Source organism: Antechinus flavipes, chromosome 2, assembly GCF_016432865.1.
Source record: "Antechinus flavipes isolate AdamAnt ecotype Samford, QLD, Australia chromosome 2, AdamAnt_v2, whole genome shotgun sequence".
NCBI classification, from domain to species: Eukaryota; Metazoa; Chordata; class Mammalia; order Dasyuromorphia; family Dasyuridae; genus Antechinus; species Antechinus flavipes.
Genome location: NC_067399.1, coordinates 177,490,509 through 177,514,657, shown reverse-complemented (window position 1 = coordinate 177,514,657; position 24,149 = coordinate 177,490,509). Strand labels below are relative to the sequence as shown.

At 32.7% G+C, this 24,149-nt stretch overlaps 1 long non-coding RNA gene across 1 annotated transcript in view; it reads left to right on the top strand.

The window, feature by feature from the left end:
* LOC127552428 (uncharacterized) overlaps positions 1-24,149 on the top strand; it is a 42,590-nt gene that overhangs the window by 3,643 nt on the left and 14,798 nt on the right. The window contains exon 2 of the long non-coding RNA XR_007951380.1: positions 2,436-2,509. This is a non-coding gene — a long non-coding RNA (uncharacterized LOC127552428). The remainder of the gene's footprint in view (positions 1-2,435; positions 2,510-24,149) is intronic.

The window sequence follows — 24,149 nt, the reverse complement described above, 5'->3', positions numbered from 1 at the left end:
AATATTCATTAAGGAAATTGATCTGTAGTTTCTTTCTTTGTTTTTGTGCTTCCTGGTATAGATATCAAAACAATATTTGTGTCATAATAGGGATTTGTTAGGACTTTTTCTTTATCTGTTTTTTTGTTTTCAAATAGTCTATATATTATTGAGACTGATTATTCAATAACTGTTTGATAGAATTCATTTGTGAATCCATCTGATCCTGAGAATTTTTTTTTCCTTAGGGTGTTTATTTATGACTTGCTATTTCTTTTCCTAATTTCTTTTTCAGTTTATTTTTTTTTGTAAATATTAATCTATTTCACTTAGATTTTCAGTTTTACTTTCATATAATTGGGCAAAATATTTTCTAATAATAGTTTTAATTTTTTTTCCTTAGTGATAAATTCACCCTTTTCATTTTTCTTCTTTCTTTTTTAAAACAAATTAACCAATCATTTATCTATTTTGTTGTTCTTTTTATTAAATCAGCTCCTAATTTTATTAGGTTTTTTAATTTCCACTTAATTAATCTCTCCTTTTTCCAGAATTTCGCTGTTTCATTGACAATTTTTATCTTGTTTTTTTTTCTAGTTTTTGTTATTATTGATGTTGCATGATCAATTTATTTATCTGCTTTTTTTTCTCTTTTATTAATGTAAGCATTTAGACATGTAAATTTTCCCTTAAGTATTGATTTAGTTGCATCCCACAAATTTTGGAATGCTGTCTCATTGCTGTCATTCTCTTTAATGTGATTATTACTTCTATAATTTGTTCATTGACACACTCATTCTTTAAAATTAGATTATTTATTTTACAATTAACTTTTAATCTATGCTTTCATGGCCCTTTGTTAAATGTATTTTTATTGCAATATTATCTGGAAAGGATACATTTAATGTTTCTTCTTTTTTTTATTTGGTTTTAAGTTTTTGTGTCCTAATGCATTGTCAATTTTTGGAAAGCTGTCATTTACAACTCAGAAAAAGGAATATTCTTTTCCATTCTTATTCATTCCCCCATAGGTCTATCAGATTTAACTTTTCTAAAATTCTATTCATTTCCTTGACATTTTTTATTTATTTTATAATTAAATTTACCTAGCTGGAAGGGAAAATTGAAGAAGGCCTCCATTAGTATAGTTTTACTGTCTATTTCTTCCTGAAATGCATTTAACTTTTCTTTTTTCCTCTGTACTATTCACTTTCTTTTTAGATATATTCTTAGTTAATTTATTTTAACATTCTTTGCTTTTTTTAATTTTGAGTTCCAAAATCTCTCCTTTCCTCCCATGCTGATCCCACCCACCAAGAAGCTAAACAATATGATATCAATTATACGTGTGAAATCATGCAAATCATTTTTTCCATATTAACCATCATTTTAAAAGGAACCCAAAAATAAAGAGAATGAGAAAATCATACTTCAATTTGCATTAAAATTTCATTAGTTTTCTCTCTAGAGATAGAATTTTTCCATTATGTGACCTTTGGAAATATATTGGATCATTGTACTGATCAGAGTAACCAAATCTTTCACATCATCATTACAAATTGTTATTACTATACATAATGATCTTCTGCTTCTTCTCATTTCACTTTGAATCAGCTCACATAGATCTTGGCATGTTTTTTTCCTAAAACCATCCCTATTTATATTTTCCCACAGCACAATTGTATTCCATCACAAAAATAAGTCACAAATTGTTCAGATATTTTTCAATTGATTAGCATCAGCTTGATTTCAAGTTCTTTAAAAAGAAGCTTTTAAAAACTTTTTTTCAAAAAGAGCTGCTAAATATTTTTGTACATATAAGTATTTTTTTCTTTTTCTTTTATCTTTTTGAAGTAAAGTCCTATTAGTAGTATTGATGAATTAATAGGTATTCATAGGCTTATAGGCCTTTGGACATAATTCAAAACTGTAATCCAGCCTGGTTGAACCAATTCACTAATCTATCAACATTTCATCAATGTGTATATATATATATATTTATTTCCTCATTCCCATTAGTATTGGGAATTTCTGATGGGTGTGAGATTTTACATCAGAGCTTATTTTAATTTGCCTTTCTCTAATCAATGGTTATTTGGAGCATTTTTTTTTCATATGATGATAGCTAGCTCTTCTGAAAACTGCATATTTATATCCTTTGACAATATATCAATTGGAGAATAGGTTTTTATTTATATAAATTTTAATTCTATATTTGCTAAATATTTGAAAAATGAGGCCTTTATTAGAGAGTTATTATTTAAAAATTTATATTACTTCATTGTCTGTGGTACTTTTTAGAAATGTATTTTCCTGATTATACTTCTTAAGTCTATTTTTGTTTTTGTTTTGTTTAAGATCATGATTGTTACCCCTGCCTTTTTTCAGCTCAACCAAATATTAGATTCTGCTTCAGATCCTTATTTTAACTTTTTTTGTATGTTTCTCTGTTTCAGGTGTATTTCTTATGAACAACACATTGTTGAATTCTGGTTTCTAATCCATTCTGCTCTCTGATTCCATTTTATGGGTGAGTTCATCCCATTCATAGTTATTATCACTAATCATATGTTTACTTCCATTTCATTTTTTTTATTTATCCTTCTCTTTTCTCTCTGTCCTTCTTCTAAAGTTTGTATAACTTCTATCCATTGCCTTATTTTACTTGTCTTCCCTTTTATCATCTCCTCCCTTTTTTTATTCCCTTCCTCTCCTACTTCCCTCTGGGATAAGATAGATTTATATTTTATATTTTCAGTTGAGAATGTACATACATGCTCCTTTATTTCAACCAATTTAGATGTGAGATTCTATCATTGTTTTCCCATGCACATTGCTTTCTCCTCTATTTAAAAACTCTGAATAGTTCTTTTATATGAGATAATTTCCTCCATTCTTCCTTCCTATTCTTCCAGAGCATCTTTATTTCTCACATACCCATTTTCATATCATTCCAAAATAATTGAATAATTTCTGCACTCTCTTTCTATGGCAAATCTTTCTAACTGTCCTAAAAGTGATGAAGTTCTTTGAAGATATATGTATTAGCAAAAAAAAAAGATATATATATATATTATCTTCTCATATAGAAAGCTAAAAAATAAAACTATTGAGTCCTTTATAATTTACTTTCCATGTTTACTGTTTCATGCTTCTCTTGAGTTTTGTAATTGAAAATTAGATTTTCTATTCAACTCTGGTCTTTTCATCAAGAATTTTTGAAAATACTTCATTTCAGTAAATATTCTCCATTTTCAGAGCTGCCAGGTCAAAGAGAAAATAATTTAAGCAACAAGAAAAGAAACCATTTAAATTCTGTGGCACCACCATCAATTTCACTAAAATTTAGTACCTGTTATACCATAGGAACAAAAAATTTGGAATGTGATATTTTGGTAGGTTGTAAACCTGGGAGTTTGGAAATTGGGCTTTAATATCCCCAAGAGTTTTTGCTTTGAGATTGCTTTCAGATTGTGATAAGTAGAATCTTTTGATTTCTATTTTAACCTTTACTTCTAGGGTATTAGGGCAGTTTTCCCTGACAATTATTTGTAATGTAATGTCTAAGATCTTTTGTTATCATGGCTTTCAGATAATACAATAATTCTTAAATTATCTCTCCTCAATCTATTTTCCAAGTCAGTTATTTTTGCAATGAAAAATTTCAAATATTCTTCTAATTTTTTTAATTCTTTTGACTTTGTTGTATTGTTTCTTGATTTATCATGGAGCCATTAGTTTCCACTTGCCTGATTCTGTTTTTCATAGAATCTTTTTTGCAAATGAATTTTTGTACATCTTTTTCCATTTGGCCAATTCTGCTTTTTAAAGTGGTTTTTTTTTCAGTATTTGTGTGCCTCTTTTAGCAAGCTGTTGATTGTCTTTTCATAATTTTTTTTCCTTGGTTTTCACTTCTTTACCTAATTCTCCCTCTACTATTCTTATTTGATTGTGAAAATCATATTTTACTTCTTTTAGGAATTCTTTTGGGACTTTTATCCAATTCATTTTCCCATTGAGACTTTGCTTGTGGGTATTTTAACTTCATTGTCTTTTTCTGGAATTTCTGTCACTTCTGTCACTATAAAAGTTTTTCACAGTCAGTTTTTTTTTAATTGTTTGCTCATTTTTCCCACCCTTTTTCTTGAGTTGGAACTTTATATTAATGTTGGCCTTTGCTTCTGGAGTATAAGGTAAGGGGCTCTGTCTGAAGCTTCAGATATTTTTGAACTACTATTTTCAGAAGTAGTTTTGGAATTTTTTGGAAGTTTAGAATTTTTCAATGCTTCCAAGGTGGCATGATCTGAAGAGAACCCTGCTTTCTTAGTGTACAATCTGTTCCTTACCCAAGAAAGGCCTGATCTCTTGGAATTGCAACAAATACTATTTCTCGGGGCCCCTCCTCCAATGAGACTGGAAATGATACTGTTCCTCAGGGTTCCTGATCTCATGAGACCACAAGTGATACTGTCCTTTGAGGCTTCCAATCCCTCTTAATTGAAAGTACTCTCTCTTTGCTCTTGAACTATGAGCCTGAGGTGTGTATATATTCGGTGCATGAAGTTGCCAAACAGCATATGGTCCTGCACCTAGTACTAGTTGAGGAGTACCTTGTAATCTCTTTCTGACCAATTGCCAGGTCTTCTTATCAGCTTTGAATTGAGTGTTGCTGCTGCTTCTCTGTCTACCACCTACTCCCACCATTGATATTTCCTCCATGTGGGCTCCAGACCAGTCTTCTTTCCCATGTCATAAATCTATTTCCAATCTCCTATATTGTTTTGGGTTGAAAGTATGTCTTCCTCTGGCCTTTTGTTGGTTCTGCCATTATAAAATTATATTTGCAGCATTATTTTAAAATCATTTGGATAGGAATGTTGAGAGGGATCAACTTTTTTATTCTGCCTTCTTGGCTCCATCCCCAGAAGTATGCTGTACTTTATAAATATACAGCTATGAACAATGGTCCATCTGGTGTACAGAAGTGGAAGTCGGGCTACAGAAGTGGAAGTCTCGCTTCCGGGAAATTTAAATCAATCTGTACTCATTAAATATCCACTATAGGGAAAGAAAGAATGGTACAGGGGTAAACATTGGATTTAGAGTTGGAGAATGGATTTGATTACGAGTTCTTTTTATTACTAATTGTGTGGTATTGAACAAATCACTTTTATTTGCTGATTCTTAATTTCTTTCTCTATAAAATCAAGGGGATGAATTTGAAGCTTACAAAGATCTATTTCCTATATAAGTTATGTAATCCCATAAATCCAGCACTATGGAAGAAAAAGAAACTAAGACATAGGTCTCCTTTGTCCTCAAAGAGCTTATAATTACAGTAAAATCCAGGTAATATTATGAGGGTGGCCTCCACATAAGGATACAGGCATGCTATAGTGGATTGCTTGCTTTTTAGGGGAGTTAGGGTTTGGAAAAGAGAGAAAAACTTGAAACAGATTATTGCAAGAATGAATGTTGAAAACTATCTTTGCATGTATTTTGAAAATAAAAGCTATTATAAAAAAAAAAAAGGTGTGTTCCCCAGACAAAAAATCAATATCAGGTCATTTCTACAATTGAGAATACCCTGAGCACCAAATTCCTCCAGAGAAAATCACAACACAATGACAAGGAACCAAGATACTTCAAAGGGGAGTCAAAGCAGTCCAAGGAGGAGAAGAGACAGGGAACCTTTCACTCATGTAGTATCATCAATAGAACCCCTCCTCCCTGACATCTATTCTTGCTACCAAACTCTCAATATTTCTTTATCTCTCAATCCCAGTGATACTGAATCCCTGGCTTGCCACAAATTTCATCTTTCTCTTCCTTTCCCCAATACTCTTATCTTGATCCTCGCCCACCTCAAACTTAACTCACTCTAATTCTTCCTGCCTCTTCTATTGTGCTCTCTGGAATTTCTATTCCATAATAACAAATTTTCCCTCATTTGGAACACCCGTATCTCATGCTCTTTGCATTTTCTGATAATCAAAAACACCTGATTTTGCCAGCTGACACTATACCTCTGGCTATCCTTTTCAGAATACCAGAACACCAGGATACTGGTATATCTTTTCTTGTACTATTGTTTCTCTTTCATCACATAAGATTGCTAAAGTGGAGTTAGAATGCTTCTTTTCTCCATTGCCAAAATCTTACTATCTCTCTACCCCTTTCACTAAACAACTTTTCCTCTTTTAAGGTTTGCTCTACCCAGGAATGTGCTGGAGCCACATTGAACCAGCTCCCAAGAACTGATTATCAAATTTTCAGTGTAAACATTTACATCTCAGAAATAGGTTAATGCTACAAATTAAAGCTTGGTTTATTGTTTTACTTAAGAAAGTGATAGAGAAAATGTCAACAATATAGATTTAACTTAAAATTATATGTACACTTTTTTTTTGTAAAGTCAGTTGTTAAATATTTATCAACTCACACCTGACTTTACCCAAAGATATCACCCAGTCCAGATACCACCACTCAGATCATTGTCTTCTTTCTCGATGTTCTTCGCAATCTTAGTTTATGCCCTTAGACTAAGGGACTTGAAAACAATTGCAGATGTTATTATTCCTATAAACACTATAAAATCTCAGCCCTTTCCCTTAATTACCATGACAGATTCCTTTACTCCATCTAAACCATGCCCAGGAATGGTTACAACTTTGTTCCTGCCATCATTCCCAAATAGTCTGCTTTGATCAAGAACTTTTAAATTTTTTCAATTTGATTTTAGTCTCTTATCATTCAATCTCTCCTCATGTATTATACTTCCTAAATATTTTTAATTCTTACCTTGACTTCCAATCCCTTGATTTCTTGGTACATTCTTTGGACATCATCTAAGTTCTGGTTTCTCTTTCTTCCCTTCCAAACATGAAATCTAGTTGGTTTAGCTTTTTGTTATCTAATATCAACTGGGTCCTACATAATTCTATCACACTTCTCACAGCAGTTGTTTCAAATCTTTTCTGCTGAACTCCTCTCCAAAACCTCCTCCCTTGACCCTCTCAGATGATGGTATTATCTCATATTTCACTGAAAAAAATAGAGGATATATGCTCTGATTTCCTTTTTCTTTCCTTTTCAAACCTCTCAAAATCCCTTTATATCATCCCTCATCCATTTTTCATTTACTCAAGTTTCTGAAGAAAAGATAAGACACTCCTCATTAACACCAACTTCTCAGTCTGCTTTGCTATATCAATATCAGTATTCCACTTTGTAACTATGGAGATAACCCTTACTTTGGTCCTAGATTCTCTTCTTTCTTTATATTTTCTTTCTTGGTAACTTTAATAACTTCCACAGATCTCTATGAAGATGATTCATATACACAATATATAAATAGCTATATTTCATCAGCTATATGACAAAGTGGATAGAGTCATGGATCCAAAGTTAGAAAGAACTTAATCCAAAATCTGCCTCAGAAACTTAAATGCCTATGTGACCCTGGCAAGTCAAAACTATAAGTACTTGGAAAAGAGAGGCTAATTATTGCTTTTCTTTGTCTTTTTAGCAATTAATACATTCCTATAACATAGAAACAAAAAAATCTTCTTGGTTTGACATGACTTAACTGCTGTCTGCCTCAGTTTTTTCATCTGTAAAAAGGAAGATAATAATATCTATTTCATAAGATTATCGTGATAATAAGCTGAAATAATGTCACTTTTCAAAACTAAAGAACTATATAAATGCTGCTGATTGTTATCTGTATATATACATCATACACACACACACACACACACACACACACACACAAACAAAATACCTTGATACATGCATTGTCATGTTTCATTGCAAAATCCAATAGCTTTTTCTCAATCCTTATTCTCCTCAGCCTCCCTGTAGCCTTTGACCCTGTTGATTACTTTCTCTTCAGTTTTTCTAGATTTTTAGGACACCACTTTCTCCTGGTTTTTCTCCTATCCCCCAATGTATCTTTCTGCTCTTCTATCTACTTTGTTGAATCTTCTTCCAGGACATAACTATCTTAAATATAAGGGTTCTATAATTTTATCCTGAGTCTCATCTTTTTTCCCTTTATACTATTTCACTTGGTAATGCCATGAATTAATTGAATTACCATCTTTTTTGCTAATGATTCCCAGATCTACTTATCTAGCAAACCTCTCTGCTCACCTCTAATGTCACATTTCCAACTGCCTTTCAAACATCTCAAACTGTAATTACAATAAACTTCTTAGATATATTTTCAACATGTATAAAATCTTTTATTATTCATTCTCTTTAAATCCTTCTTTTCTATTACTATAGAACATGATACCATCCTCCCTCTGGCCTTCAATCTAAGTGCTATCCTTTACTCTCACCTCCCTTACCCAATCTGTTGCCAATATCAATTGAATTCATTTTTGTAACATCTCTTTAATATCATCCTTCCCTCTTTTGATACTGCCATCACTGTAGAGCAAGCCCTAATTACTACATGCCTGGATTAATGAAAGAGACTCCTGGTGAGTCTGCCTTCTTCAAGTCTCTCCCACTTCAATACATACTCCTTTCAACCACTTTCCTAAAGTTCAATTCTGACCCTCAATTCAAAAAATTCCAGTGTCTCTGGGTTACCTCTAGGATCAAATATTAAATTTGACTTTGTTTAGCATTAAAGTTCTTCATAGCCTATCATCCCAATCCCATCTTTCCAGTCTTCTTATATCTTACTTCACACCATGTACTCTGATCCAATGACACTGGACTTCTGGGTGTTGATGAAGAAGAACCTCCATCTCTCAGTTTTGAGATTTTCCTATTACTATTCTCCATTCCATCTGTACCTGGAATAAACTCCCTTCTCATTTCTGCCTACTAACTTCCTTGGCTTCTCAACTAAAATCCTATCTTCTACAGGAAGTCTTTCCCAGTGTCTTTAAACTTCAGCACCTTTCCTATCCTATTTATTCTGCAATTACCTGTTTGTATTTATTGGTTTGCTTGTCTTCTATTTAATTGTAAGTTCTCCAATACTTAGCACAAGGCCTAGCATCTAGTTGACAATTGAACAATATAATATATATTATTGTGTGACCCTGAGCAAGTAATTTAACCTCTATTTGCCTCAATTTCCTTATCTATAAAATGAGGGTAATAATAGCACCTATCCATCAGGGTTGTTTTAAGGATCAAATAGAATAATAATTGTAAAGTGTGTAGCATAGTGCCTGGCATATAGTAAGCACTATCTAAATATTATCTATTTAGTAGTAGTAGTAGTAGTAGTAATAGTAGTAGTAGCAGTAGTAGTAGTAGTAGTAGTAATAATAATATATAAAACAAGCCTTAGTAATTGAATACACACACACACACACACACACACATATACACACATACACATATAAGAAATTTAATTGATTCTGCATCATTTTTGTTGATGTTCAATCCACACTTCTTTTTTTTTTTTGCCTATGTGCTAAGTTTAAAAGTTTGCTGCTGATCACTCTTCTCTTCTTTCCTCAAGGAAATCTGCTATCCTAGAGTAATTCAGCTGAATATCAGGCAGTCTGAACCACTATCTCAAACAATGAACATTTCTTAATCATAGTTCAGCTATCCCTCTGAATCAGTTAAAAGAAAACTTGTTATTTCTCATACCTTCACTCCTGAAAACTTCCATGACATCTGTCTACTATTTTTGAAGGCCTACAGGCTAACATGGAATATTTCTACAAAATATACTGCTCAACTTTGCCTGTCCTTGTACAATTATGGAGAATTATCTCTCTTGTAGGAGCCAGGGAGTCTACAATCCCTGGTTCACTATCAATAACCTCAGGATGCTGAGGGGTCCCATAAATCAAGTCTTCCTCTAAGAACAGAGAAAGGAGTTACTAAGCTTACCTGAATTCCAGCCCATTCTTCTTAGTGTAATTGAACATGTCCTTGCCCTTATGATGCTGCCAACCCTATAAGCAAATATATTATTTTCTTCATCAACCCAGTCCTGTTCTTTGTTCTATGTTTATAAAAAGCAAAGGCATCTTCTCCTCTGAGGCATTGACCTAAGTGACATAGCCATTTGATTTGCTTTGTTACTTAGAATGGTGTATTTCATTGGGATATTTTAAATTATATTCCTTAAGGAATATAAGGACACAAATGTCTACAAATTAATCATTAAAACTGGGTGGGGGGGTTGTTTTTACTTCAAAAAATAAATTCTTTCCCATCTTGTCTGAAAAATTTGCTTTTTTTTATATATCTTTTCTCACTGTTCCTAGAATGTGATATAATTTAAGCCCTTATTATCAAATAAATTTAAAAACAATTTATAATTTTATAATATATCATATATAATATCTAATATTTATATAAACTTAATATGTATCAGCTCAAAGGAAATATGAGATGTGCAAATTCAGAGACATCTCCACTCCAAATGTTCATATGTATAATTTGTGCCCAATTTGTGGTAGCTTATATTGGATTGATAAGCCTCAATTGTCCACACTGTACCTGGACTCCAACATAGTGATGTTTGATCCTCTTCAAGCACAAAGGAAATAAGAACTATGTACCAAATACTGTATTAAGCATGTTACAATTATTATCTCATTTGATTCTCCCATCAACCATGGGAAAAGGTGCTATTATTATCTCCATCTTACAAATGAGGAAACTGAGAGAGACAGCAATTTAGTGTCTTGCCCAAAGTCACAAACTAGTAAGTGTCTGAGGCCAGATTTGAAATTAGGGCTATCTGAATGCAAGTGTAGCATTCTGTGCACTGTGCTACCTACCCTTCTTTATATAATATGTCTGATACTATGATTTATGTATAATGTATATAAAAGATTATATTAGAAATATCATTGTATAGTTATATATTGTGTTATGTATGTTATGTCATGTATAACTTTATAGAATTATAAATAAATATGTAATTTTCCTATCTTACATAAGTTGCAGTAAATCTCTTCTTTTTTCTTAACCTTTTTTTACCTAAAGACTTGTTGAATATGAAAACAAGAAAATATCATTTCTTGAATTCCATTTAACACAGAAAGAATTTCAGTGACGTACCGATCAATATTTTGGACCAACTGAAATGACAGAAGGAAGTCTACTTTTAAAAAACGGAGGATGAAATTTACTTCCATGAGTAAGAGTAGCTTAAAGGCTTTCCTCACTAGACTACAGATAGGTGGCAAAATTCAAAACACTGCACATGTTTCCACTTGGTATCAGAAAGGCAGAACATGTTATGAGGAGAATAATGATCAGAGAAGAAGTACTAATCCACAATCATCACTCTTGATTTCTCTTACTTTCTCAGAAACAATAGCTCTTGTCCACTCAGTTTCCTTATGAACTCTTATAGATTACTTGCTACCAACATACTTCTTTGCCAGATTTAAACTTAAAAATAAAGACAATCTTTTCAAGCTTCAGTATCACAAAGGAATATCAATATAATGACACAGAAATAGAAGGCATAATTAAGTTTTGAATGTAAACAAAGCACTTAGTCAAAGGGATACCAAATTTTTTCTGAGTTTATTTTCATCTGCTTTTATAGATTTTTCTATAACCTCCATCACTGTCAAATTGCCAGAATCTATTTCACATTATTTTCAGTATGCTTGCCTATAGAGCTCCTTTCCCCCATTTAAGATCACTGCTTTTTAATTTTCTGTGGGCTTACTAATCATACAGTTAAGTTTGTTAGTATTGCATATAAAACAAGAATAAATAGACTCTAAGCAAGATCCTGAAAAGATACACTATAGAAAATATTCGTGAGTCATAGTGATTGAACCACCAAAATGATTCTGCATATTTGAGGCAACATTTTGGAGAAGTACCCAGTCAATCAACAATCAGCTTAATTATCTGTCCCTGTCCTATGAGAATTTACATTCTATAGGAGCAGACAAAAATGTCCACATATAAGTTATACAGATGGATCATGTGCAAAATAATTCAAATAAAAGACAATTTATTTGGAGGGATAGCATTAGCCATTGGGAGAATCAAATCAGGCTTATTGGAGGAAGACTTATATGAACTGAAGTTTTTAGGCAACTAGAGATTTTCAGAAGCACAAGTTTAAATTAGGTAAAATGTTTCTCAAGTAAATATACATCTCTGAAGTCTCATCTTGCTCGGCCCCCCCTGGAGCTCATGGGAAGAAATATACTTTTGGCTTTATCTGCTGATGTGGAACATAAGGCAGACCCAGCACTGCAGTTTCCACTTCACTCCTGGGTACAGCCCTGGGCAGACTGCTGGGGGTGATCAAGGGGAAGGACTGGGGCCCTGAGAAAGAACACTAAGCCTTATTGCATTGTACCATTTGTGGTAAAAAGTATTAAATGAAGGGAATTACAGGGAAAGGATTTGGGAAGTTGGGTACTTTAGGATGATTTGAGTACTCATTGGGGAGAAAGGAGAGGGAAGAGTCTCATTTTTCAAAATTATTACCAAGACAATTATTACCATTTTTATGAGGGGAGGCAATCCATGGGAATACCAATAATAATATAGAATTATGGCATGAGGATGGACATAGTGTCTTCATTCTTGGTTGAATTAATAAATGTTAATTGTTTCGCATATTGTTTTGTACTTTCTGTGAGCAAATTACTTCATTAATCAATTCAACAATCTTACATTCTACTGTGTATATGAAGTAGTAAATACTAAATATATATGAAATAAATCTAAAGCTATTTCAAACAAGCAAAAACTTTAAGAACTATGGGGTGAGGGGAGGAAAAAAGGTCTTATGGAAAAGGTTGTACATGAAGGGAAGTAGGGATTCCAAAGATGAATAGAGAGCATTACCATTTGAAAGGACTTGTACATAAAATAAAAAGAACTTGTACATAAATATGAAGGTAGGATATGGAATGTCATATATGTGGAAAAGATCTTTTTTCTGGAACTGAAGTTGTATAAGAAAAAGTAATATGAAACCAGTCTAAAAAATAGGTTGAAATCAAACCATGAAGGGTTTTACATTGCAAACATAAATGTTTGAACCTCATCTTGTAAGCAAAAAGGAGTCAATGAGTCTTCTTCATCAGAGAATGACACAATCATGTTTTGTGATATTAATTTAGCAGTTGTTCAGAGGATGGATTAGAAAGGGGAAATTTTTAAATCAAGAAAATCAATGAGGAGGCTTCTATAATTGTCCACTTAGAAGGTGATGAGAAACCTTCATAAATATGGGAAAATTAGGAGAAGGGGGAAAGGTAATGAGTTCTTTTTTTGGACATGTTGAGTTTGAGATACTATGGGAGATCAATCAATAAAAATTTATTAATTCCTATTATATATCAGATACTGTGATAAAGATAGGGATAGAAAAATAAGTAAAAAACAGTCCCTGTTCTAAAGTAGCTGGCAAAAAGTTTATATTTTGACACACAGATGAAAGATGAGAAATGGATAGGTAGATATGGGGGTCATCTATAGCAGAGATGATATTTTGATATATGGGAATTAATGAGATCATTGAGAGAATATAGAGAAAATAAGGCCCAAGACAGGGCAGACATTTACAAAAGGGAAATATAGATGATGATCTAGCAAAGGAGATTGAGGAGTGAGTGGTCAGGCTAATAGAAAGAGAACCAGGAGAGATTGGTGTCATTAAAACCTAGTGAAGAGAGAGTATACAAATAAGAATGTGGTAAATAATGTTTTATGGTACAGAAATGTCATGAAAATTGAAGACTGAACAAAGGCTTTTGGATTTATTACTTAAGAGATTGTGTGTAATCTTAAAACAGTTTCAGCTGAGTGGTGAAATTGGAAGCTAGATTGGATTAAAAAATGTTTATTTGATTGTATTGAATTATGGTTTGAGGGAAAAAAATCTGTAGAAGTTTAACTTTTAATTTATAGCTCAGTGTCAATCAAAAAGTGAGTAATGGTATTGTGCCTCAAGAGAACCTTAGGGGTATAATGTCGGAGAAACTGAGACAGGAGAGAGATTAGAGAGTTTTTAATATTTTATTAATGGGAGATTAAGATTGACTGGACAGGACTCTCCTCTCAAATTATCCAGTCAGACAGAGATTAAGACATACTGGGACCAAGGAATCCATGTTGGTTCCAGGGCTGGAAGAGACTGTCATCTCAAAGAATCCAGCATCCAGCATACAGCCGCCAGCCGCCAGCCGCCAGCCTCCAGCAATGAATGGAGGAACCCCAACTTCTTAAATACCTTTTCTCTAAACAAAGGAAGGGGTAAGAAGCAAGGGAAAACCTCTATCAGGATAGGGAGGCCATAAATCCTAGAAAACCCAGAGACAGGCTGTCTGAATACAAAGAAGTAACGATATCAATGAGATATCTTGGAATATTTTAGAGGGATATTGTAAATCCTTGAGGACAGAAAAGAGTCAGGAGGCCTACTCTCTTGTTTATCTTGCTAATTTATAACCTTTGAACAAATAGTCCTCAGTCTTACTGGGTCATTTACAACTAAAGAGATTGAGACAGAACAGTTAAGGAAACTGAGACAAGGGAAACTCATACAGGGAAACTGAGTCAGGACAGTTAAAGAGAACTGTGGCACAACAGGGGAAAGATTTATTGTATATTTTCCCAAACTCTCCCTGCATGCCTACTAGATAATCATAAGATAATGAACAGAACAATTCTCTTCTCTGGAAGGTGACCCTTCAGGGTTCTGCTTAGTTACAGAATGTTCTCTGAAACCACTGGCTCTATGTTCTGAAAATTAAGACTACAGAGTAGAAGAAATGGGATGTCTAGGGGAGCATCTCATGAGCAGAAGTCTGCAGACTTTTAAAAACCAACACACCCATTATCAGAGCTGTAACCAGGAATTTTTATATCTGCAGTATGTACCATAAAACATGCCCAGGACAGGCAGTATAAAGCAAGACCTCAATATAGAGTCTGGGGAGTGTGAGTTGGAATAGTGGAGAACCACCTTGCCAAAAGATGGCTTGTTTATTGTTATGTATTGAGGGGTTTTTTGTTTGTTTTTACTTCTGTACTATTGAAGAACTTCAAGGACTATGAGTGTATTTTGTCATCTATATTCAGTATCCTGGGGAAAAGACCCAATCACTCCACCCTAACAATGGCTCTATCTCAGAGTTATCAGACTAATGGCCCCAATTAGCCTTAGTCTCTTTATTCAGTCTGTTTTTCATGAGAAAAAAGGGAGAAACCCTTCAGACTTCTTGACTGTGAATGGTATTCAAGAGTAGAAAGGAAATAATTGACTCATCCTGAGTCAGCCCCCATGAAATCATACATTAACTGAGGCCTCAAAGAGTAATAGTAGTGAATTCTGGCATGGCAGGAAATAAAAACCCTCTTGCATCTATGTTGAAAACACGACCAAGTTTTTTTTTTACCTATAGCTATATGTACTTGAGTATATGATAGGAAGGAAGAGAGTAATTTCTCTAATTATACATTGTTACTTCAATGTATCTATGATCTTAATGTCATAGAGACTCCCTTCACTATGCATATGTAATCTCTTTCTTACATCTAGCCTTGTGGGAGTCTTGTTTGTCTTTCCTATTGTATTTCTTGTTTGATGTTGCTACTCAGAGGATCAAGTGATCTCTGTGGTTCCCTCTATCAAGGAATTTTATATTATCTGAATGTATCCAAAGGAGCCATTCAAACGTATTTTTCTCTTTCTGGATCAAATGCCCTTTGAGATCATAAATAAAACAGAAATTCCAAAGGATCTTCAGTCAATTGTAGGACTGAAGATGCAGATTTGCTACAGAAAACTGTTGGTGAAAGCCTACCTATTCCCCTGACTAATACAGAGATTGCTGAATTTGAAGTCAGAGGATGTAAGTTCAATCCTACCCTGGCTACTCACTAGTAGGGTAACCTTGCATAAGTCACTCTGTGATTCATTTTATTGAACTGTTAAAATTAAGGCGTTGAACTAAATGGCCCTGAAGTTTCCTTTTACTCTAAATCTTTGATCCCTTCTCATGTATTCATCATTGATACATAACTTGATAAGTGTGTAGAACATTCTCATGAAATTTTTATAGAGATCACAAAGCATGATGGTAGTTGTTGGAAAAAAAGCAGGGAGAAGTAGATGGCTCCAAAAAACATTTCTAAGGGAGCATTATGGAAAAATCCAAAAGAATGATTCTATGGAAATTATAGTCTGAGAGGTCTTTGAGGAAAAGAAAAACACAAGACTAAGAAAAGGAACAAAAAATAAGTTGAAGATTAAGAAAGAGCTATTAGTCTTAGATATAAATTATATGAATTATTCAGTAAAATGATAGTGACAAAATCTCTTATGGAAAGAATTAGGCAAAAATGCAGTTGAGAATTGAAGTGATAGGTTCCTGAAACTTCTTCATGAAGAAGAATTAAATGGAATTAGTGAAAAACAGAATAAGGAAGATGAAAGACTACCACAGAATTGACTAAGCACAAAAGGAAAATGAAGGTGTTTATCTATTAGAAATTTGATGCAATGGAGAGAGCACCAGGTCTGATTTGAAAACAGAGTTCAAATCCAGTCTCAGACACTTAAAAGCAAGTCACTTAATCCCCATTTGCCTCAGTTCCTCTTCTGTAAAATAAAGACACCAGATACATCAGTAACTTTGCCAAGAAACACCATAGACAAATCTGGTCACAAAGAATTAGACATAACTGAACAAAATCAACAACAGCAATGTCATAGACTAACAGTTAACTAGTTTTTCAGGGTTACATTCAGGATTCTGCAGTTCTTTCAAATACAAACCTTTCTCAAAGTCTTTCTGGTTATATTCACTTTTGTTTGTTTGTTTGTTTGTATAAAATAAAATATTCCTTCACACACACATACATACACACACACACACACACACACACACACACACACACAAACGATAATATCACCCATCACCTTTTCCATTCTGGAATCTTTGCTCTTTTGAACTATCTTGAAAATCAATCCAATACTTTCAAAATTGTGTCACCTTCAGCTTGGATTTTTTCTGCATGGTTTTGACTACTTATTGTAGTTTTCCTTACTTCAGTTTCTGATGTACCATTATCAATGCCATCCACTACTTATTGAGATTGAAAACACTGATCAGAAAATCATAGAACTATGTTGAAGGAGTCACAGAGGCCATCAAGTCCAATTGTCTCACTTTTCAGAGAAAGAAACTAAGATGTAAAGAAGTTAAGCAACTTAAGATAATACATAGGAAATTACAAAGATTGGCCAGTCATACATATCCAGCATTTGCCTTACTATTATATTAGTTTTAGATTCCAGATTTGGTAGTACTACCATCCCCAATGATAATCTATATATTATATATAAATAATATATAAATATTGGCACATCTATTCAATTTTATGTCTTTTTGTTGTTTTTGTCATTCTGGTTTTATTTAGAAATGTACTTGGGAGCTTCTGGCATTATTAAGTTTCTCATCAAGGTTGCTACATGTACCCATTCATCATCATTGCTTAGTCATTTTTTATAAAACAGTACTCTTCACGATTATCCATGCTTTTCCTCCATTAGGAAATTACCTTATACTTTAAACCAATTTTGTCCTTGTTTGCCATTTTTCCCTTTGCAAGGAGAGAATATGTTTGCTTGACCAAGGTAGTAGGATTTTTGCTCTTTGTCTTTGTTTTGCCCTGGGAAAAGAGTCATAAAATAGTGAGACAGGAATCCTGAATCCCAGTCACTCCTGCACCCTAGATTTTCACATAAGTGCTTGTATTGTATTTCCGAGCAGAGTAGGGCTAGAATCTTCTAGTACCATGGAGGAGTAACACCTGATCCAACCTACCTGGGTGTCACAAATAAGATATACAGTTAAGATGGGACAACATTCTGTGACATAATCATAATGTCATCCTCTTCATATATCTTCAATCTCACAAGCCATGGTTACATCTATTATCTCTTAAAATGTAACAATGTCAATTTCAAGAACATGAAGATCATCAAGGTAATAATAACTTCTATGCCAATAATTACAGACATTTTGTATACCAGCATTGCATCTATCAAATTTTAAAAGAATACTTTGCAAGAGAATTCTGGGAAGATGGTGTAGATCAAAAAAAATCCCAAGCTCTCCAGATTGTCCCCACAAACAAAACAAAATAGCACCTCAGGGGAAAATGTAGAGAATAAAAACAAATAGGAATTGGGACAATTAGAGGTGATTTGAATGCAAAAAAGATTTAAAAATCAAATGAGAGATTGAGCGAAAACTTAAAAAAAAAAAAAAAAAGAACAATCCAAGAAATAATTATAGAAAATTGTCCCAAAGTATTAACCTATGATGGGAACATGGAAATATTTTTTTTCACCACCTGAAAGAGATTCTACATGAAAAGCCTAGGTCAAGGAAAAAATATTATGAGCAACAAGAGAAAAAATTGAATATAGTGAAGTAATAATTAGAATTACATAAGATCTAATAGCAACATTAAAAGATTGCAGGTCTTGGAACATTATATATCAAAGCACAAAAGAACTGGGGTTGTGGCCAAAAATATCACACCCAACAAAGTTTAATATAATCCAGAACAGGAAAAAAAATGGATTTTCAATAAATTGCCAGGCTTTCAGGATTTTGTTGCAAAAAGACCCAAACTTATTAGAAAATTCAACATATAAGATCCAAGAGAAGATAAAGTAAACATCAAAAACTAAAGGGAACTCATTAAGGACAAACTGTTTATGTTTTATACATGGAAACATAAACCATCTGTCTAAGATGGTCATCAATAATTGAGTAGTTTGAAAGAAAGATTGGGGTAGAGCTGAATATGATGCTAAAGAAGAAAATCATGTAGAAAAAGTTAAAAAAAAAAAAAAAGACTAATTCCATTATATGAATGGCATGTAAGAGGAAAAACTGACACAGAGGAATTATGTAGAGGAGGAGGACTGCTAGTTCTGGAACCCTACTCTCATTAGAAATGTATCAAAGAGTAAGCAATACATACATACATACATATATAGATAGATAGATAGATAGATAAATAGATAGATAAATAGATAAAGATATAAAAATCTTCTAAGTTTATTTTTTTAAAAAAAGAAGAGACAGAGGGAATAAAAGAAAAAGGGGAGCATAGAAGAGTATGTAGAATAATAGGAATGAGATAAAGTGTGCAGATTAATGGGAACCAAATAAAGAGGAAGTGAAAGGGTGGAAGAGAATATGGGAGGAATCCTTAGAGTTAGGGTAGGTTAAGTAATAGCAAGACAAGGTAGCAGATAAAAGTAAAGCAGAGGAGTCATCAGGGGTAGGAAATAAGAGATACACACAAATATAATAATAATGATAAGGAATAGAATTTATTAGGAAAAACAAGGATAGTAATCACTGATCTCAGACATAGTTAAAGCTAAAATATATTTAATCTAGAAAGAAAAATAGGGAAACATATTAATCAATATTGTTTTAAACTATTTAAAATAGACAATATAAGATTGTAATATTACTGTTGTGTAGCTGGTGTATTTATAAAAACATAAAAAAAAATTTGGACTTAAGAAGGATATTATTTGCCTTCAGAGAAACAGAGGATAAATGAATATGGCCTTACATAGATGTCTACAATTTATATGTGTATAATTATAAATATATGTGTGTTTATCTGCATGTATATGCATATGTATATATGCATGCATATCCATATATGCATATGTATACACATATATTTACATGTATATATAAATATACCTGCACTTAATTTTATGGGGGATATGGTAAGGGGAAGGAAAAGGTGGAAAAATAAAAAGTTAAAAAAAAAAAAGAAGAAGAAAGAAAAGAAAACCTACAAGGAAGCAAAGAAAAGATGGATAGCTCTAAAGTACAATATGTAGTGTTTATTATATATGCTTTCTTGAAATGAAAATTTATTGTTTTATATGTTGAATACTCATGTTTTGCTGTGTACATTGCATTTTTTTCTATTTTGTATTTGTTTTAAGTAAATAAATAATGCTTTAAAAAAAGAAACAAAAATAAATATATGAATGAATGAATACCTTTGCAACCAATGAGCATTTCATCTTCTGACTGTACCTTTTCACTAGCTGTCGCTCATGCCTCAAATACTTTCCCTGCTCATCTTCAAGTTTTGGTTTCATTTAAGATTTAGCTCTATATACCTTCCAAAGTAGTCCTTTTCTAGTCCTCCATTGTCTCACTGCTATTTTCTTCCTCTTGAGATTGCTGCTTATTTAGACTATATATAGATGTGTGTGTGTACGTGTTTATGCATGTGTATGTATCCTTTATGTATATACTTGTTTGTGTGTTATCTCCCCCATTAAAATGTGAACTCCTTGAGGGAAAGAACTTTGTCTTTTTTTTCTTTCTTTACATCTCAGCATTTAGCACAATGACATGTGTGTATACACATATACATACATACACAGGCATATAAACACATTCACATATATATGCATCTATATATGCATACATGTAGATATATATCTCAAAAAATACTTTTTGAGCCTGGCTCAAAAGGATAACAGATGTTCCACCCTACCCCTTTGTAGTAATATGAGATCTATGAGTGTGGTATTTGTGGTACATATTTTCAGAATTTTGCAACATATTGATCAGTTTACTGATTTTTTTTCTTTTTCTCTTTATGTCTTAAAATATTATTTTGTAATGGAGGATGGCTCTCTAGGAGGGGAAGAGGATAAAGAGTGGGGGAAATTTTGATTTATAAATATAACAAAGACATTATCAAAAATTTGTTTATAATAAATGTTTGTTGACTTAATCCAAGAAATGAAGATGATCAAGCTTAATAGCTTTAGGTTTTTTCTACTTCCCTTTTTTCATCATCAGTGACTTCTTTGGGTCAACATGAGCTATTATAATTGCATGCAGTCTCCTTCCTTCATTGTTATCCTTTTTTCTAATTTACTGTTTAGCAAAGATCTAAATGTAAATAGACAATTTATTCAGAAAATTCATTGCCATTGATTAATTGGCTTCCATTCTATTATAATAGAAAATATTTTAAAATATACTGTATCAAGTATCTTCTGACTTTCTTCTTGAAGAGTATATTTGTGATATATAAAAAGGAAATGGAAAATTGTGTATAAGCCTTTGGCCCTTTTTTTCTTAATTAGATCTCATATTTTCCAAATTATTTTTATCATCTTCTCCCAAAGAAAGAAGACTTTCACCTCTAAGATGGTTAAAATACTAGTTATTTGTCTAGCAAGTGTCAGGCTTGGCATTACACCTGAGTAGATTCCAACCTTCTTTAATGCTTAAAATTAAAGTGTTTCTTTGCAACCCAAATAAAAAATTTTAAATGAACTGTCTTTAGCCTTTCTCCTTCTTTTTCCCTAAAATACATATTAGCATATATTTGAGAATTGCCTTAAGATCTAGAGTTTGGAAATTCAGGTTTAAGTGATATATATCTTATAGTGTGTCTGATATCTTAACAAAGAGATGAGCATAATCTTCACATTGAAATACCATTTCCCAGTGCAGAAGTTTCCAACAAAAAAATGTAATATTCTTGAAGGTAGGAGTTGGTTCATTTTTGTCTTTGTATCCCAAAAGCTTATAACATGTTACCAGTATCTGACACAGATTAAGTACTCTGAAAGGAATGAGTCAGAGAATTTCACTGACAGAAAAAGTCATTTCTCTCTCCCAATTAAACTGTCAGTTTAAATCAAGTGAAATCAGTCAATCTAATATTTATTAAGCTCCTTTTATGTTACAGATGCTATGCTAAATGTTGGAATACCAAAAAAGACCAAAGAAATTTTAAAGTCTCTTCTCTCAAAAAGCTAAAAGAAGAGAAAAAATGCAAACACCTATGGACAAATAAACTATATATAAGATAAATTAGAATTAGTCTAGACTGAAAGCACTAAGATTAAGGAGGACTGAGAAAGATTTTTAAAAGAGAGTAGAATTTTTCCTGAATCTTGAAAGAATCCAGGGAATGTAGGAAACAAACATGAGGAGAGAAAGAGAATTGCATGCATTAAGGACAGCCAATTAAAACACTTGGAACCAGGAGATGGTGTGTTGAGTGTAAGGAATAGCAAGAAGGCCAGGGTCATTGAAGCCAATGGAGTTTATTGAAAAGGCAGATTTTAGGAAAATCAAAATGACAAGACATGACAGTTGACTGAATAAGGGGAGTAAGCGAAAATGAGCCATGGAGACTGATTATCTAAGTGGTGAATCTGGATGAATGGGAAAACGGCCCTAGCCTTGATAAAACTAATGGTTCTATGGAAAAACTAACACAGAAATTTGTAGTTATAATCATCATCATGAAACATTTATTAAGCATCTACCATGTTCCTGGCACTATACTAAATACTGGAGTTTTTTAATAGGGAAATAATGAGCTATAAAAGAGATAAGATCACAGCACTTTTTCTTATTATTTGGGATGAGGGTTTTGTTTATGGGATAGCTACATATCGTATGAAACTTGGGTTTTTTTCAGCACTCAAATAGCCCATCTTTCTCTTCTTGACACCAGTAAGTTGTTTATGTTCTTGTGTCTCCTTCTTTCTGGAAGGGGACCATGACATCAGGGAAGGGATGCCATGACATGTAAGGGAATTGGATTTAAATGAGGGAAGGCTGAGCAAGGTCACCCACCTCATTGTCCATTCTAGAGACATCTGGGTCCAAAGGTGAGACATAGATGAAGACAACTGGAGATGGCCCTGGACAAAATGAGAAAAAACTAATGAAATCATTTTTGTACATGTTGAGTTTAAGATGTCAATGTCACCAAGTAAAATTGAATAGGAAAAAAAAAAAAGACATAGGACAGAGCCTCAGGGGATGCCTCTGGTTAATGTGCATGACATTGATTAAAATCCAGCAAAGAAGAGAGAGAAGGGGACATCTAATAGGCAGAAGGAAAACCAGGTTAGATTGTAGTCACAAAAAACTACAGAGAAGAGAGAATTATAATATTATAGCTAATCAAAACTAACACTTATATAATGCTTAACTGAAGGTTATTTGGGAAAAGAATCTGAGTTAATCAATTCCCATATCCCCCAACACGTAGGAGCTGAGGCAGTTCTGCAGCCTAGATGTTCAATTTGTGTAACAGAGGAAGAGAAATCCAAAAATGACATTAGTGGGAAATACAAGAAATCGGTCAAGTGAAAAATGTCAAAAAGAAAAAAACCTCACTATAAGTCCAGCACATAAGCAAATAAAACAACAAGATAAGACATTAAAAATACAATGAAGAATAAGCAAGATTACAAAAAGAAACCAAAATGTTTTAACAAATGCTATATCATAAAGTAAAATAATCCAGTATTATTCACTGAAAGAATTTTATGAACTCCTCAAAGGTTATCACTAGCAAGAAAGTATATTTTCAAAGCAAACAAAATTAATAAAAAAGACATTTTAAAAATTGAGATCAGAAATTATAATTATCAGCACAGAAATAAAAAAAAATACTAACAAGAGAATCAGCAAACAGAGTAATTATTTAATTTAGTTCCAACTAAGGCCTGATGTAAACATCAATGTCTTGAATATAAAGAAACATAGAAAGACTTAACAAAAAGTGAAGCAAGCAGAGCAAGAAAATAATATACAAAATGAGTAAAAAAAATACAAAAGATAGCTAAATAATAAGACAACTAAAATGAAATAAAATGGAATTATGATAACCATGCTTGGGCCCAAAGAAGAGATAAGGAAAAAAACCTCTCCCTGAACCTCTGGAGAAGTTTAGATAATGGAGGGTCCATGGGTGTGAAATAGTATAGATAACATCAGGCTTTTTTGATATGTTGTTTATGGAATTCCTCCCCTTCCTTTTTAAATTTTTTTTATTCTAAGATATTGTTGTCTAGGGGCATAAAAGGAAGGGAGAAGCTGGGAAATAGAAGTGATAAATAGCAAAGTATATCATTTATAATATATTTTTAAACTGATCTTAGGGACAATTGGTAACTTCAAAGAAGAATGGGACAAAAACCAGTACAGAAGAAATAAAGGAAGTAAAAATACAAACTTAATGAGGAGAATTTTTAATGTGAATAGATTAAATAATTCATTGAAAGAAAAGAGAAAGGTAAAGTGGCTTAAAAACATGCAATCCAATAATATTCTATTTATAGTAAAATAGATATAAAAACATAAACATGA